General features: G+C 46.3%; 1 long non-coding RNA gene across 1 annotated transcript in view; it reads left to right on the top strand.

Moving 5' to 3' along the window:
- The window catches only part of LOC131480991 (uncharacterized), a 293,554-nt gene that overhangs the window by 102,601 nt on the left and 176,814 nt on the right, over positions 1 to 14,139 (top strand). The window contains exon 3 of the long non-coding RNA XR_009245954.1: positions 8,266 to 8,392. This is a non-coding gene — a long non-coding RNA (uncharacterized LOC131480991). The remainder of the gene's footprint in view (positions 1 to 8,265; positions 8,393 to 14,139) is intronic.

The raw sequence follows: 14,139 nt of genomic DNA on the forward strand, positions 1-14,139 counted from the left end.
TGTTGTATGTTAATTAGTAGCATCTGTTCCTTATGTCATACGACAAAATAATCTCATCCCCACACAAATTGTCCAAATTACAGGTTAAGTGGGAGCAGCCAGGCTGTTTCGCTGTTACTACTGTTTGATATTTTAAAATGGCAAAAAAAAAAAAAAAAAATGCCTTTGGTAAGCTGTCACATGCTTTTGTAATACAGTTGCTTTGGGTAACAAGAATTTATAAGTGGCTGGGGGTTTTCTTTTTATGAGTGTTTCTATTTCTTGAGTTTTCATTGATTGGCAAATATAGTCCTTACAGATAAAACAAAAATAGAGTCACACCTTGGTGTCTCCGGGACCCAGGACCCTCTGTGGTTGCTGAAATCCATGGTTGCTCAAGTCCCTTACAAAAAATCGCATAGCATTTGCATAGAATTACCTCTCCCCTCCTGTATACTTTAACTGTCTCCAAATTACTTTTAAGACCGAATACAATGGTAAGTGCTGATAAATAGCTGAACCTACAAATGCAGGACTGTTAGCCGGGAAGAGGGGGTCAAAAACTGCCCTGGCTGCCACCTGGTGGGTACTGTCTTCCTAAGATTAATTCCCTGTTACATGAAACAGCCAGTTTCTTTTGAACCCAACCGCTGTAGTTTGTGTGGAGACAGAAGTGTGTTGAAATTTCTTTTGCCTTCTCTGCTTCTCCTGTCTGTGTTACCCCAAGAATGGAAACATCTTAATTTGCCATGATGATGAGTGGGACAAGAGTCGCTGTATTTTGTATCGCTCAGAGACTTTGTTTTTTATTTTTTGGCCTTGCCATTTCCTGCTGAAGTGCTTCATGCTGTTTGAGTCCTTAGTGGCTTTCCATTGTCAACTAGCAATTGATTTTCCCTTATTATTTTAAAAAACACAAATGACTGGGTGGGGGTGTTATATTTCGTCTTGTTCTTTTCCTTGTCGCGGAGTGCCGTGGCCCCTCCTCGTACCCAGGGCTTCATTTTCTATGGTTTCAGGCACTGTGGTCTGAAAATAGTTGATGCAAGATTCCAGAAAGAAATGATTCATGAATCGAAGTGACTTTTATTACAGTATATGATTGCACTGGTTGTTTCATTACTAGTGATTGTTTTCAATCTCTTCCTGTGCCTGATTTAGACATTGATCTTGAGCGTAGCTATGTAGGTGTCGGAATAACGCAATGTACAGGGTTTGATACTATTTGAGTTTCAGGAATCTCCCCACTTTGGATCTTGGAGCTCATCTCTCTCGGCTAAGGGAGGTAACTATAGCTTTGGTGTAGGAGGCTGGGGGCAGCTTGAGATGCTGCATTCTGCTTCAGAATGTTGGTTTCAATCCTGGCATGTCTGCTTCCAATCCAGGTGCCTGCTAATGTGTCCTGGGGGGTGGCAGCAGCAGATTGTGGGCCAAGCTCTCCATGGGGAGACTGGTTGCAAACTCTGGCTCCTGGTTTCAGCTGTGCTGTGTGCTTATGAGAGTGAGTGAGTAGTTGGAAGATTCTCTCATGCTCTGCTTTTCAAACAGATAAACAGAAACTGTTCATTTAAAACAATAGGATAACAGAAAAAATATATATGCATAAAAGAAGTTTGGTGACAATGCAGATCGCATCCTGCTTGTGTCAATCATACGATTTTGGCACTTTTCCTCAGTGAGAGGTGAAACCTCAGGGATGCACAACTAAAAAGCAGAAAGTGTGATCCGGGGGGGCTGGGGGGGGGACAATGACATGCAGTGGTTGAAAGCAGTGCACCTGCAGGGGAAACCAAGCCATGAGGACAGACGGGCTGAACTTGAACCACACCTCCACCATACACGAGGCGTCCTAGAAAATGCGTTTTGTGAATGCAGCTATATAGGGATTTCAATTTGTTTTTCTTTTAGTGCCAAAGAAAAACTGATCTTTTCTGCAAGCTTTTAAGCATTTCTTCCTATGTATGGTGTGTGAGTGAACTGGATGGGACTGTTTGCCCCACTGTAAGGTGTCTTGGAAGGTTCCAGAAAAGTAGTTTCTATACCATTCCTATCTCAATTCTCTGTGGATGGGTCATCAGCAGCCATCATGAGTGACTTAGCACAACAAGCACTCCTCGGCTCTCAGAGCAACCAGGTCTTTGCTGAGATCTCTCTGGCCCCAGACTTTCTGTGAGGTAACCCAGAAGCTATTGAACTGGGTTGAAGGATGGGGTGGAGCCAGAGTGGATTTCCCCGCAAACTCATCTCGCACAGGGATGCCAGCGGGCCTCAGTGCCCAGCCATGACATCCCTCCATGGGGCTGCCTCAGGGCTGGGTCAGCCTAAGGGAATGGTCAGCCTCTCCCAGAGTGAACAGTTAGGAGACAATGCGAGTGGACCTTCTTGTGGTCCATTGCTTTTGCTGCAGTTCATTTGCTAGAAGTGAGCCCTGGGGATGGGGTCCACACTCCAGAAAGACAGGGAAATAGGCCCCTCTTGGAGAGGGCCTCTGCTTCCTGGGATGGCTTCATGCACACGTGGGCAGTGGCGTGCACTCCACTGTCCTTAGATCCCGCCTGCAACTGGGAAGAGCTCTCGGGCTCCCCTGGAGAAGGGCAGTTCCTGGACGGCAGCTTCCCCCACTGTCCTGGCTGTCTTCCTTCGGGATGATGGGCTCAAACCTTGGAGCATCTTTCGCTCTTCTCTTTCAAGAATACAACTAACTAGCTTGACTTGCCTCACGCACCCAGGACTTGCCCAATTCTCTGCACCTCCACCTCGGCCCAGGACTCTGTGTTCACAGATGGGGCCTTTTTTAGGTGTTTGCAGAACTCTGACTGGCTCTCCATATTCCATCTGGTCTCCTCACAGTGTATCCCTCACATGATAGACCAAACAGTTCCTTAAAACATGGTATTGCTCCATTCAAAATTCTCTTGGTCTCCCCCATTTTGCTTAAAATATGAGCATCAACATCTTTACAAAAGCCCGCAAGGCCTTTGATACTTATGAAATTGTATTTCTCGGGACTGGTGTTGTGGCATCATGGGTTAAACCGCTGTCTGCAATGCCAGCATCCCATATCGGCTCTGGTTTGAGTTCTGGCTGCTTCACTTCCAATCTGGCTCTCTGCTAATGCTCCTGGAAAAGCAGTGGAGGCTGGTCCAAGTGCTTGGGCTCCTGTACTCACATCAAACTCCTGGATTTCACCCAGCTCAGCTCAGGCCATAGGGACCATTTGGGAAGTAAATCAGTGAATGGATTCCCCCCTCACCCCGCCCCAATAACTCTCGCCTTTCAAAGCAAGCAATTAAAGAGATCTTTAGAAGTCAAAAGTTTTAAAAAAGAATGTTAATTTCGGAGCATTTTTGTGTAAAGATGTACAGATGTATGATAAAGACAGCATGGTCGTATACCTACCTGTGTAATGGCACACAGTCTCCACTTCTGATGGCTGCGCTTACAGTCCTTCAACTTAACTATGGTGCAGAGATCATCAGTGTCCTGCAGAAACCGTGCTTGGCTCAGACCTCCCCCCTCCCCCGCCCCAGGGATGTTGGTAGCGGCCACCTGTGCTGTGTGTGGCTGAGCTGAGTGACTCAAGTGGTTCCGTAGGTTCTGTGATGAGGTGCAGCTGATTGCTGGCTAGCACCTGCTTGTCAGGTTAATTGACAGCACGCAAGACAGTGGTAAAATGTCCCAGCCTTCCTGCTTGCTCTCATGCCATTCAAGTCAATTGAATGTGCAAAACTGGCACCAGAGGCTCCTGGTGTGTGCCCCACCCCTCATCCCTCCCAAGCGGTTCAAGTTAATTGATGGTCCGGAAAAGGCTCCGCAGGCTCTGCACTTGGCCCCTCCTGCCTCCTATTGTACTATGTTTGGCTAGTTAACTACAGGAAAATTTTGGGCCCTTATAGTTCCCTTCCTGTCTCCTGCACTTAATAGTTGAATGTACGGAAACTTTGTTCTGTACTGCTCTCAATCTGATTGGAGGATGAGACCTTAAAAACCCCTTGCATCTGCTGTTAAAAACCCCTGACCTCTGCTGTATGGCACAGTCGCTCCTGGAGTTTAGCCGGAGCAGCTGTCACCAAGCTTGGGCAATAAAAGACTCCTAACATCCTACACTGTATCTGGTGTGATTTCTCTCATGCTCCGTAACAGCTTCAACATTTGAGGGTTTTACTGGACAGTAAATTGAGGAGCCTCTGTGCTATTGGCTGAGAATTGATTTTCTCTATGGTATGAGGTAGGGTTCATATTCCCAGCACCATCTATGGCAGAGAATACTCTCCCTCCTCTGTCACAAACCTCTAAGTCTCTTCCTCCTTGTTCCATTTCAGAAGGAAGATCTACCTAATAGAGAAATGGATACAATCGGTTTTTTGTTGGGCCAGGGTGCCTTGTTTTGTAAGGATTTTATTTGGTTTGGAATATTGAAATACATGTTAAAAATGTCCTTGTCATATGGTTGGTAATTAATGATACAGAATATTTACGTAAATCCATCTGTTTGGCAAGTTGGGAACTAAGTCTATATTACTGACCCTGGTTTGAGTTAAACAAACGAACAAACAAACGCACAGGTGCTGCAAAACTAAAAGTCTTGGGGTTCCTAGGCCCCAGTTTTCTGGCTCCAGTTCATAGTCTAGACTTTCTGCCTGGTAGTTTTCAGGGAATTATCACCCAAACGCCTGTCAAATTTGAAAACACTGTAAAGATGTCATCTGGAGTGAAATCTTTGCTTGTATAGCCAAGTTTCATATATTCAAACAGGCAAGGGTATTGCAAAAAGTCCATGAAGAAAATAGAATTAAAAGATACATTTATTTTGGTGCAAAAATGCAGAATCCTTGCATAGTTTTTTCATAATATACCTGTTCCATGAATGCACCTTCAGGGAAATATCCTCTTCCCTGAAGATTCTAAGGTCGTGGGCATGCATCTTTGTGAGCTGAATTTCTGCCCTTAGCTGTGTACATAGGGCATCTTGAGCAGACGGCCACAGTGAGTAGACAACAGGACCCAAGTAGGACCTGTTCATTTTTAGCAGCATGGCCAAAGAAGGAAACACATTGAAATTCTCACTGGAGAGAGATCTGTACATTTTTTAGTGGTTTTCTTCTGATACAAGCTGTCTCCTAGCCATCATGGGATGTGTGTTGGAGGGTCAGCTGTAAGTCCCACAGTGAATCACTTTTAACCCCTTGACACCTGCAGCGATGGGGGAAATGGAAAAGAATGTCACTTCAATGAGGCCTCACGTTCTCTGTTCGCCTTGGTGAACAGTGTCAACCTGGTCCTCTCCTGACACCTGCCTTTGACAGCCAATGACGTTGCACCATTCTGCCCCTCCCAGGTAGCGTTTGCTCCATGACAGGTGACAAAAATAGTCTCATCCAGAAATGAATTTCTTTCTAACGACAAAACAAAGCAGAGAAAGAGAGAGTGCTCTGAGGAAATGCTATGCTACTGAGGAACTTTTTGAACAAAACCACATAACAGTACATTCAATGACTTTCTCTCCTCAGGAGCCAGTGAACATGAGTGATTCACCCCGGGGTCTAGGAAAGTACATATTAACTCACTGTGTGACTTTAAGAGGTGCCATTTACCCTCCTGAGCCAACAGGCTACTTTGCAGATGTTAGAATTCATGAACACAGACTCCTTCTAATTCTAAAATCCTGAGATAGAAAGTTGGCAAAGAATAAAGAGGAAGGCCGTGAAAACTTTATGATAAAGAAGGAAGATTGAGGCCAGCCCATAATTTGTACTGGGCCTGGATTCTTCCCCCTCCTCCTCATCTTCTCTGCCCCCCTCCAATTTCTGTTTTTACCAGACTGGTAAGCTTGAGACAGTCTGTGAAACTTTGAACTTCCTGGCTTCTGTCGATGTGTGTCAATATTTTACTGTTACTCATGTGAGTGGGAGCTGACTTACATCTCATGAAAACTTCTCAAGAAGCTAATAGAATCCTCACAATCCGACTTCCCGTGGTTATCATAACATCAACCATAGGAAAAAAGACTTGTATTTTCAGCCTGCCGCTCTTGCAGCGACACTGCAATTTAAAAGTGCTAAACCCACTTGTTTAAGACTTCACCAAGAGGCACTCCCTCCTCTTAGAAAGTCATAAATGTCTACATGGATTGAGCCACAGATAGACACAAAGTCCTTTGCAAAGATATTGACAATTGCATAAAGTTGTGACTTTGGGAGACTTTCAAGGGATCCATAGTTCTGAGAACAACCTGGGAGACACACACGTGGACACCCCCTCTCACAGTCGGGTCATTGGATGGAATGTGACTGCCCAGCACCTTGGGAGATTTGTGGAGCTTAGAGTGACAATCGTGATGTGGCCATGGAGGGTGACCGTCTTCCGGGGGGCTTTCCAAGTGGATGGGGAAGAGCTCATCAAAGGCTTACAAAGCAGGTGGAGACTTGCGTCCACTGGGGTGCATGTGATGGAGTTTCAGAAGGAGCCAAGCAACCGCTTCTTACAGCCATGGTGTGGGGGTCCTTGTCAGCTGCCCCGAGCTGGGGCCAAGAGGCATGCCTATTTCCACCACACCTTTGCTACTCAGGGTATAGAATAACTTCTGCTTGCCAACCTAGATAGAGAAGATTTTGATGAGATGTAATCAAAAATAACACGAGGGAAACCCAGTGACCTATTTGAAGTGCAAAATAGAAACTTCCTCTCGTATGCTTGACAAAACTTTTTGTTCAAATCCTAATGGCCCTTTATTTTTTTTTTTTAGTTTTAATACAGGACTCTTCACAAGGGAAATTCATATTCAGAAAAAATAACCAGAGGAGTTGCAAAATTTTTTTCCATTTATTTTAGATTTTCATTCCATTTCCATGATTTTATGAAGCACCTTTTATGAACTGGATTCAATCCGAGTCTTCAATGGCAGAGCTAGTCGAACTTTCCCTTTCTGTTGAGATTGATTTGATTTATTTGTTTTATCTGAAATATAGAGTAAAAAAGAGGGGGGTCGAGAGAAAGAGGAGAAGTATCTCCCGTTTGCTGATTCACTCACCAAATGGCTGCAAAAGCCAGGGCTGGCCTGGAGCAAGCTGGCCCCTGGAATCCCATCCAGGTCTCCTGGACATATAGGAGGGGCCCAGGGAGCCTGGCCATCTTCTGCTGTCTTCTCAGGCATGTCAGCCAGGCGCTGGATTAGAAGTGAAGCAGCTGGGGTAGGAGCCAGCACTCATATAGGATGCTGGCATCACAGGTGCTAGGTTAACCCATTGCTCCACAACGTCTGTCTGTCTTTCTTTTCTTTTTCTTTCTTTTTTTTTTTTTTAGTGTGTTTATTTGAAAGGGAGACAGCAATGCAGGCCGACAGATCTGTCTTCCAGCTTATTTCCACAATGCCTGCAGCAACCACTGCTGCGCCAAGCTTTGTCCAGGAGCCAGGAACTCATTCTGTGTTTCCTACATAGCTGTCTGGTACCCACATTCTTGCGCCATCTCCTGCTATTTCCCAGGATGCACTTCAGCAGCAAGCTGCAATTGAAAGCACAGTGTGGACTAGAATCCAGGCACACGGATAGGGTACCAAGACACGCCCTCATCCCGTAACTGCTGTACCAAGTACCTGCCCCTTAATATTCATTTGAACCAAAACTTTCTTCAAGTTGCACCTTTGACCTCTACACATTAGACTTTTCAGTTGCCAAAATGTATTGAATCTATTTTAGGTTTCAATGTTGTAATCAGGTATCACTTGTACTAGCATGCATAGAATCCTGGATCTGCTACCCATCTGCTAATTCAGGTGCTGGCAAGCAGAGTGACGGCCCTGGTAGCTGACTTCCTGCTCCCCCTCCAGGATCCCCTGACCCCAGGATACCCGGATTAAGTTCTAGACCCCAGGTACAGGCCTTTGCAAGCCTCTGCGGGGAGCGGGTGACCCTGCTGGTGGGTGCATTCTCTCTTCGTCTCTGAAATAAATTCAATCCATCAAGAAACATTCCTAAACAAAAAGTGATTTAACAAAAAGATGCATTTAATTTTTTTTTTTATTTTGATGGTTGCACTTAAAGTTTTGTGAGCAAGCTCCCAGTTTATAGGCCACCTTGTTTTCTTTCTTTCTTCTTCCCACACTCCCACATCTGGTATTTCGGGGGGTGCCTAAGATGGGCCATAGCTTCATTCTGGTAATTAACATGCTTGTTTGAGGTTATAAAATAGCTGTTTGAGTAAGGCCAGGGATTTCCCCTGAATATCCACTAACTGCTTGAAGTGGCATTTTCTGTCTGACTTGGTGCTTTGTTTTGTTTGATGTAGCATCCTGGGCCATCATGTAAGAGTCTGCTCTGAGGCCTCCCTGGGAGTGCTGCCATAGGCCGTGAGCACGAGGGGCAGGAGTGGACCCCAGCCTGCCCCGAGGATCCTGAAACACAGCTCCTCTCTGGTGAGTCATCCGAGGGCCCTGGCATCTGGTGGCATTGATGTGGTGTGTACCAGGGTCTTATTCAAGTGCGCCAGAGTTTCTCCCCAATCCCACACACCAGGACGTTTGACAACATGTTGTTCCAATACCAGATTTGCTTTGCATGTTTGTTTCTGAAGTTTGTGCAGGAGTAGGATCTTGGCAGTATGCATTGTGGTTAGCCACACCCAGGAAGACCAATATCACCTGTCTTCCCTTATTTGTGGAAGTTAATATGCAGGGAGCCTAAAAACTATGGAGCTGGGGCCTGGTGCAGTAGCCTAGCGGCGAAAGTCCTTGCCTTGCATGTGCTGGAATCCCATATGGGTGCTGGTTCTAATCCTGACAGCCCCACTTCCCATCCAGTTCCCTGCTTGTGGCCTGGGGTAGCAGTGGAGGAAGTCCCAAAGCTTTTGGAAGATGCTTTGGGCTCCTGGTTTCGGATCAGTGCAGCACTGGCCGTTGCGGCCACTTGGGGAGTGAATCATTGGAAAGAAGATCTTCTCTGTCTCTCTCCTTCTCTCTGTATATCTGCCTTTCCGATAAAACCAACCAACAACTATGGAGCTGTCATATCACCTGATAGATAGTTCAAGATACTGCTTCACTGAATGATACCATGAACCCGATAGCACACCCCTCTCTCCCCATGCTTTGACCATTATCACGGATCCTTCATGTGGTGGAATCCACTCTCTTTGTTTTTAAGAAAGCTTGTGTTTGTGTGTAAGCATGCAATAGCTACATATGAAGTGAATGCAGTAAAATGCTTACGAAAATCTTGGAGAAATAGAAGACCAACCACACACACACACACACACACACACACACACACTCACACAGTGAAACTTCAGACAACTTAAACACACCATCAATGAGGTATATGGGTATGTACGGAGTTCAAAACTTTTTGAACTTGAACATATTTGTTTATTAATTCCATTTTCCGCAAGCATTTTGAAGAACTCTTGTTTCTTCCTATATGCAATTTTAGGTGAACCATGAGTGGGCACTCACACAGGAGGAGGTGGTAGATTTCTTCTGCTGACAGGTTTGTTAGCCTGGGGTCAAGTGTTGCCAAGGGCCAACGGGCCAGGCAGGTAGGGTTACTGAGTCCTGTTCAACAAATTTTGACTAAGTGATTTTCCTTTAGCATGAGCGACACTGCTGTAGTTTGGTGCTTGTGTTCAGTGCATAGTGGCTGTTTCCTGGATTTGTTTAGTCTTTCCATCTCAAACATGGATTGTTTGTGCTGGGAATCTTCTAAGTCCTCCTCTTAATTCTTTTCCTCATAAGCTACATAATACATTGTCATACATTGTGGTCCCTTCGCCACGCTGTAGAACCCTTCCTCTGCCCCGCCTGCATCTGTATTGAATAACTTCTCAGTAAACTTCATGCCCCCAAGGGACACTCTTGGCCTGGGGTTTAAAATCCAAATACTCTAGACTCTACATGAATGTTAAAAAGATTTTAAATGATAGTCCAAATTAATTTGGACATCAAAGGACATCTTTTCGGCCTAGTCTGTTCTTGTCATTTCCTGGACACAGGCTCTGCCAGTGGAAACTCAATTTAGTCCTACCTGTCTGGGTGGACACACAGACCTTACCCATCACCTGTGGATGGCTCACCTGTAAAAATATGACCATGTACCTTAATGATTTTCAAGGTCTCTTTCAAATTTAAAATTCAGAGCCCTCTAGTGAAAGTCATTGAGTACACCCTTTACTTCTTACCCTTCACTAGGCATCATTTGTGGAAGAGCTCACTGGGCCAGGCAGTAAGCAGGAAAGGTGGCCCAGCCCCTGGGAGCCGTTCTCTACACCATAACCTATCGTGTCAACCAAGATGAGGGAAATGTGGCAGTAGTTTCTGGCTATTATATTCAAATGAATCAGATAGGATTTTTAAAAAATTATCATATTTATTTATTTAAAAGATTTATTTATTTTATTGGAAAGGCAGATATACAGAGAGGAGGAGAGACAGAGAGGAATATCTTCTTTCCAATGATTCACTCCCCAAGTGACTGCAACGGCTGGTGCTGTGCCGATGCGAAACCAAGAGCCCAGAGCATCTTCCGTGTCTGCCACATGGGTGCAGGGTCCCAAAGCTTTGGGACTTCCTCCACTGCTTTCCCAGGCCACAAGCAGAGAGCTGGATGGGAAGTGGAGCTGCCGGGATTAGAACCGGTGCCCATATGGGATCCCAGTGCGTTCAAGGCGAGGACTTTAGCCGTTAGGTCACGTCTCTGGGCCCTCAGTTGTTTTTTTTTTTTTTTTAAAGAAGAGTTATAGGGAGAGAAGAAGAGCGCTGTTCTGTCTCCTGGTTCACTCCTCAAATGGCTGCAGTCACTGGGGCTGGGCCAAGCTGAAGTCAGGACCCAGGAACTCCATCTCCTGTGCGGGTGACAGAAGCCCAAGGCATCTTCTATGCTTTCCTTGGCACACTAGCGGGGGACTGGATCAGAAGTGGAGCAGCCAACCCTCCGACCTGTGCTCCTGTGGGATACCTGTGTCACAAGCAGTTGGCTGCATGACAACATCTGGCTTCAGTGGGTTTCTTTGGTATTTTATCTGTTCTTTTTCTTTAAGGGAACTTACACTTTTCCTCTCTTTGTGCTTGTGTAACTGGCTATCTGTGAGCCCTTTAACCCCGTGGGGAGCCCCAAACACAATTTTACATCGAAATGAATGTAGTGTTTCTCTTTCTTACTAAACATCCCCATTTTGCAACAGAGCCATGAATGACACTTTGAATGATGCTCCGATATCACTCTCGTTAGCAGCTGGAGGGCTGCCTCAGAGTGGTACATTATTCTAGTTTCATAATAGCATTTTTACCCCCCCCCGCCCCTAACAAATGTTAAATTATGAAGTGCAGGAAACCACATGAATGCGGCAGAGTGAAAATGCAAACGCAGTGTTATCTGGAAATGTCAGTTTTAGATCCTCTTGGGGACAGGGTCCTCGCTGTCACCACCACGGAAGTTTCTTCACTGAGTTGGTGGTGATCTTTCAAGCCCATGTCTTCCTCAGCATCTGTGCTCAGTGCCGGAGGGAATCTGGAGGTACAGGTGAGATAACACTTAAGACTGTCTCTCTCTGAGTCCTCAGATCTTCCCTGAGTCCTCGGCGCTTGGCTAACCGCTCTCTTTTTAGGAACTCCTGTTCACAGCGAGTGCCTGCGGGAAATGCCGTGTGGCGCTCTGCCTGGCTTTGTGGGCACCTGTCGTCATCCTTTCTGGATTGCAAGCTGCTTCATGAGTGGGGTCACGGGTCAGTGTTTCCCAAGGGTGGTCTGTATGGTTCTGGCTGTGGTTCTTGGAGCTGGAGATTTAGTGCCACTAGGCTTGATGGATCAGAATGCTTAGTGATGGGGAGCCCAGGAAATGTGCCTCGCTAACTTATACACTGAGGTTTGGAAACAGCCGTCTGAGACTAATTCAGCATCTTCCTCTTTGCCTGCTCACACAAAACAAAGGGTCCAGCATTGAACAGGTGCCCAGGAAATATTTGCTTGTTGATCTAAGCAACACCAAACCAGGCGTATCACAGTCGCTCTTCAAATGTCAAACCTTTTCAGGATGTGAAATCAGCATAGTCTTTGAACCTTCAGAAACCTAGTTTTGCCTACATGCACAAGGTGTTTCCCTCCATCATAGGCTCTTTGGGGGACCTTGGTTTTTTTGTCTTTCTCCCCAACCACAGGCCCCTGAGTGGGTCTGGCCTAACAGTGGCGGTGAGTTGGGACATGAGCTATGGGGAGCTGGACCAGAGCATCAGGCTGGGAGAAAGATCTGAGGGTGGGGGCCCGACTGCAGTCAGGTGGGAGTTCATCCTTGGCTCCCACAGATAGTCCTGCTTGCCCTGGGTTATTTATTCTGAATGATGTTCCTTCCAGCTGTTAGACCTCACAGGATGTCAACCCTGATGGCAGAAGACCACTTCCCAGTAGGTTCCTGCCACCCTCTGCTTGTCTTCACCTGTTACATTGGCTCACAATACTCAGGGAAGTATAGGGGAACTCAGGAGTCATACCGATGCAAAACTGCATGGGGCAAGTCGTGGGAGAAGGGGCCACCTTCCAGTCCCTCCTATGCCCAGCTGCTCCAATCCTCTGTCCTCGTTGTGGAGGCCTCATTGTGCAGGTGTGACTAATTAACTTGGTGGGCTGTTGGCGATGAACAGAACCTGCAGCCTCTCTCCTCTCCCTGGACTCGATGGGGTAGTGCTGCCTCTGTCCATCCATATTAGCCAGTTTGTTGGTGTAGAAAATGACATTATCATTAGAGAGAGGGTAAGGGTGTTGGGAGTTGGCGTGGAGACCAAGTTCAAATCTGTATTTCACAAACTCACAACTACCCAATGCATTAAAACACTTTTTATTTTTCCTTTTTAAGCCATGAGTGGGTGGTAGGGGTCCTCTTGCTTCGTGACAGTCTTACTTGGGAAAACTACACCCATCAAGAGCCCAGAACGTGTGAGATATGGGGTCGATGACAGAACAGTCTCCATTCAGTTGTGATGCAAGGAGTTTGGGAAACGAAAAGGCCTGAACAGGGTGGATTGCTTGTGTTTACTCAGCCAAGGGGTGGGAAGGCGCAGGTTGCCAGGCAGGAGGAAGGGCAGCTGTGCCTCCAACAGTAACTTGCTGGGTTTTCCTGATACTCTGAGCTGGGTCCCTGGGAGGGAGAAGGGTGTTGTGTGACCCACAAGGTGAGCGCTCCTGTTGTCAACATGCAGGAGAGGCATACGCAGTTGTTGGCCCGCATGTCTTTGTGTGTGTGGTAAAGGCCATCGGGTGGAAGATTAAGAAAATGACATCTAAAACTACAAACAGTAAATAGAATCTCAAGTGTTACATACGTTATAAAAATCAATAGAAAATAATCATGTGAAATATCAAAATATACAAAAAAATGGAAAATTTGAAAGAAATGATAAAACTTTAGTATTTGAACAAAATACCAGATGCTGGCTTTTCTATTTTGGAGGCTTTTGTGGAGCCCTCACTCTTTGCTTACAAGTCGCAAAATAGAAAATGGTTCTCGGAAAGCATGTGTCTAGTTAGAAATGGTGTCACTTATACCTATGGTATGAGGTGCCCTGAAAACAGCAGGATTTCCAAACGACACTGCTCCAGGAAGGCCCACCACCCCCAGATGGAGCATGCGCAGGAAGCACCTGCACTGCCCCAGTTCTTTAGAGGTCGGGTTCGGCTCCAGAGGCAGTGTTCTGTGAGGCGGCACCAAGCACGCCTTCCAGAGGTGGTACAAGAACCAGTGTTCTGTGAGGCGGCACCAAGTACGCCTTCCAGAGGTGGTACCAGAACCAGTGTTCTGTGAGGCGGCACCAAGCACGCCTTCCAGAGGTGGTACCAGAACCAGTGTTCTGTGAGGCAGCACCAAGCTCGCCTTCTGTTTGATGTGTTAGAACTCATCCTCCCTAGCTGATGCTGTCACCGGCTAATCATTGCAGGAGTGCTTCAGAGAGGCTGTGTGGTTTGGTGGAGAGCTGTGAGTCAAGCCACAGCCGTTCAGGAAATGCAGTGAATTTTCTTACAGCAGGCATCTTCTTAACAGATGCTGCTGGGCTTGGTAGGGTTCCTTCCTGAGTGACGATTTGAGAGCTTTGAAAGGGAGGTGTTCGCTGGGCTTCCAAAGAAATTAGAATCGAACGGCCATGTTTGCCTGTGGCTGACGCGGACACATAGATCAACATCTC

The sequence above is a fragment of the Ochotona princeps genome, chromosome 1, assembly GCF_030435755.1.
Source record: "Ochotona princeps isolate mOchPri1 chromosome 1, mOchPri1.hap1, whole genome shotgun sequence".
NCBI classification, from domain to species: domain Eukaryota; kingdom Metazoa; phylum Chordata; class Mammalia; order Lagomorpha; family Ochotonidae; genus Ochotona; species Ochotona princeps.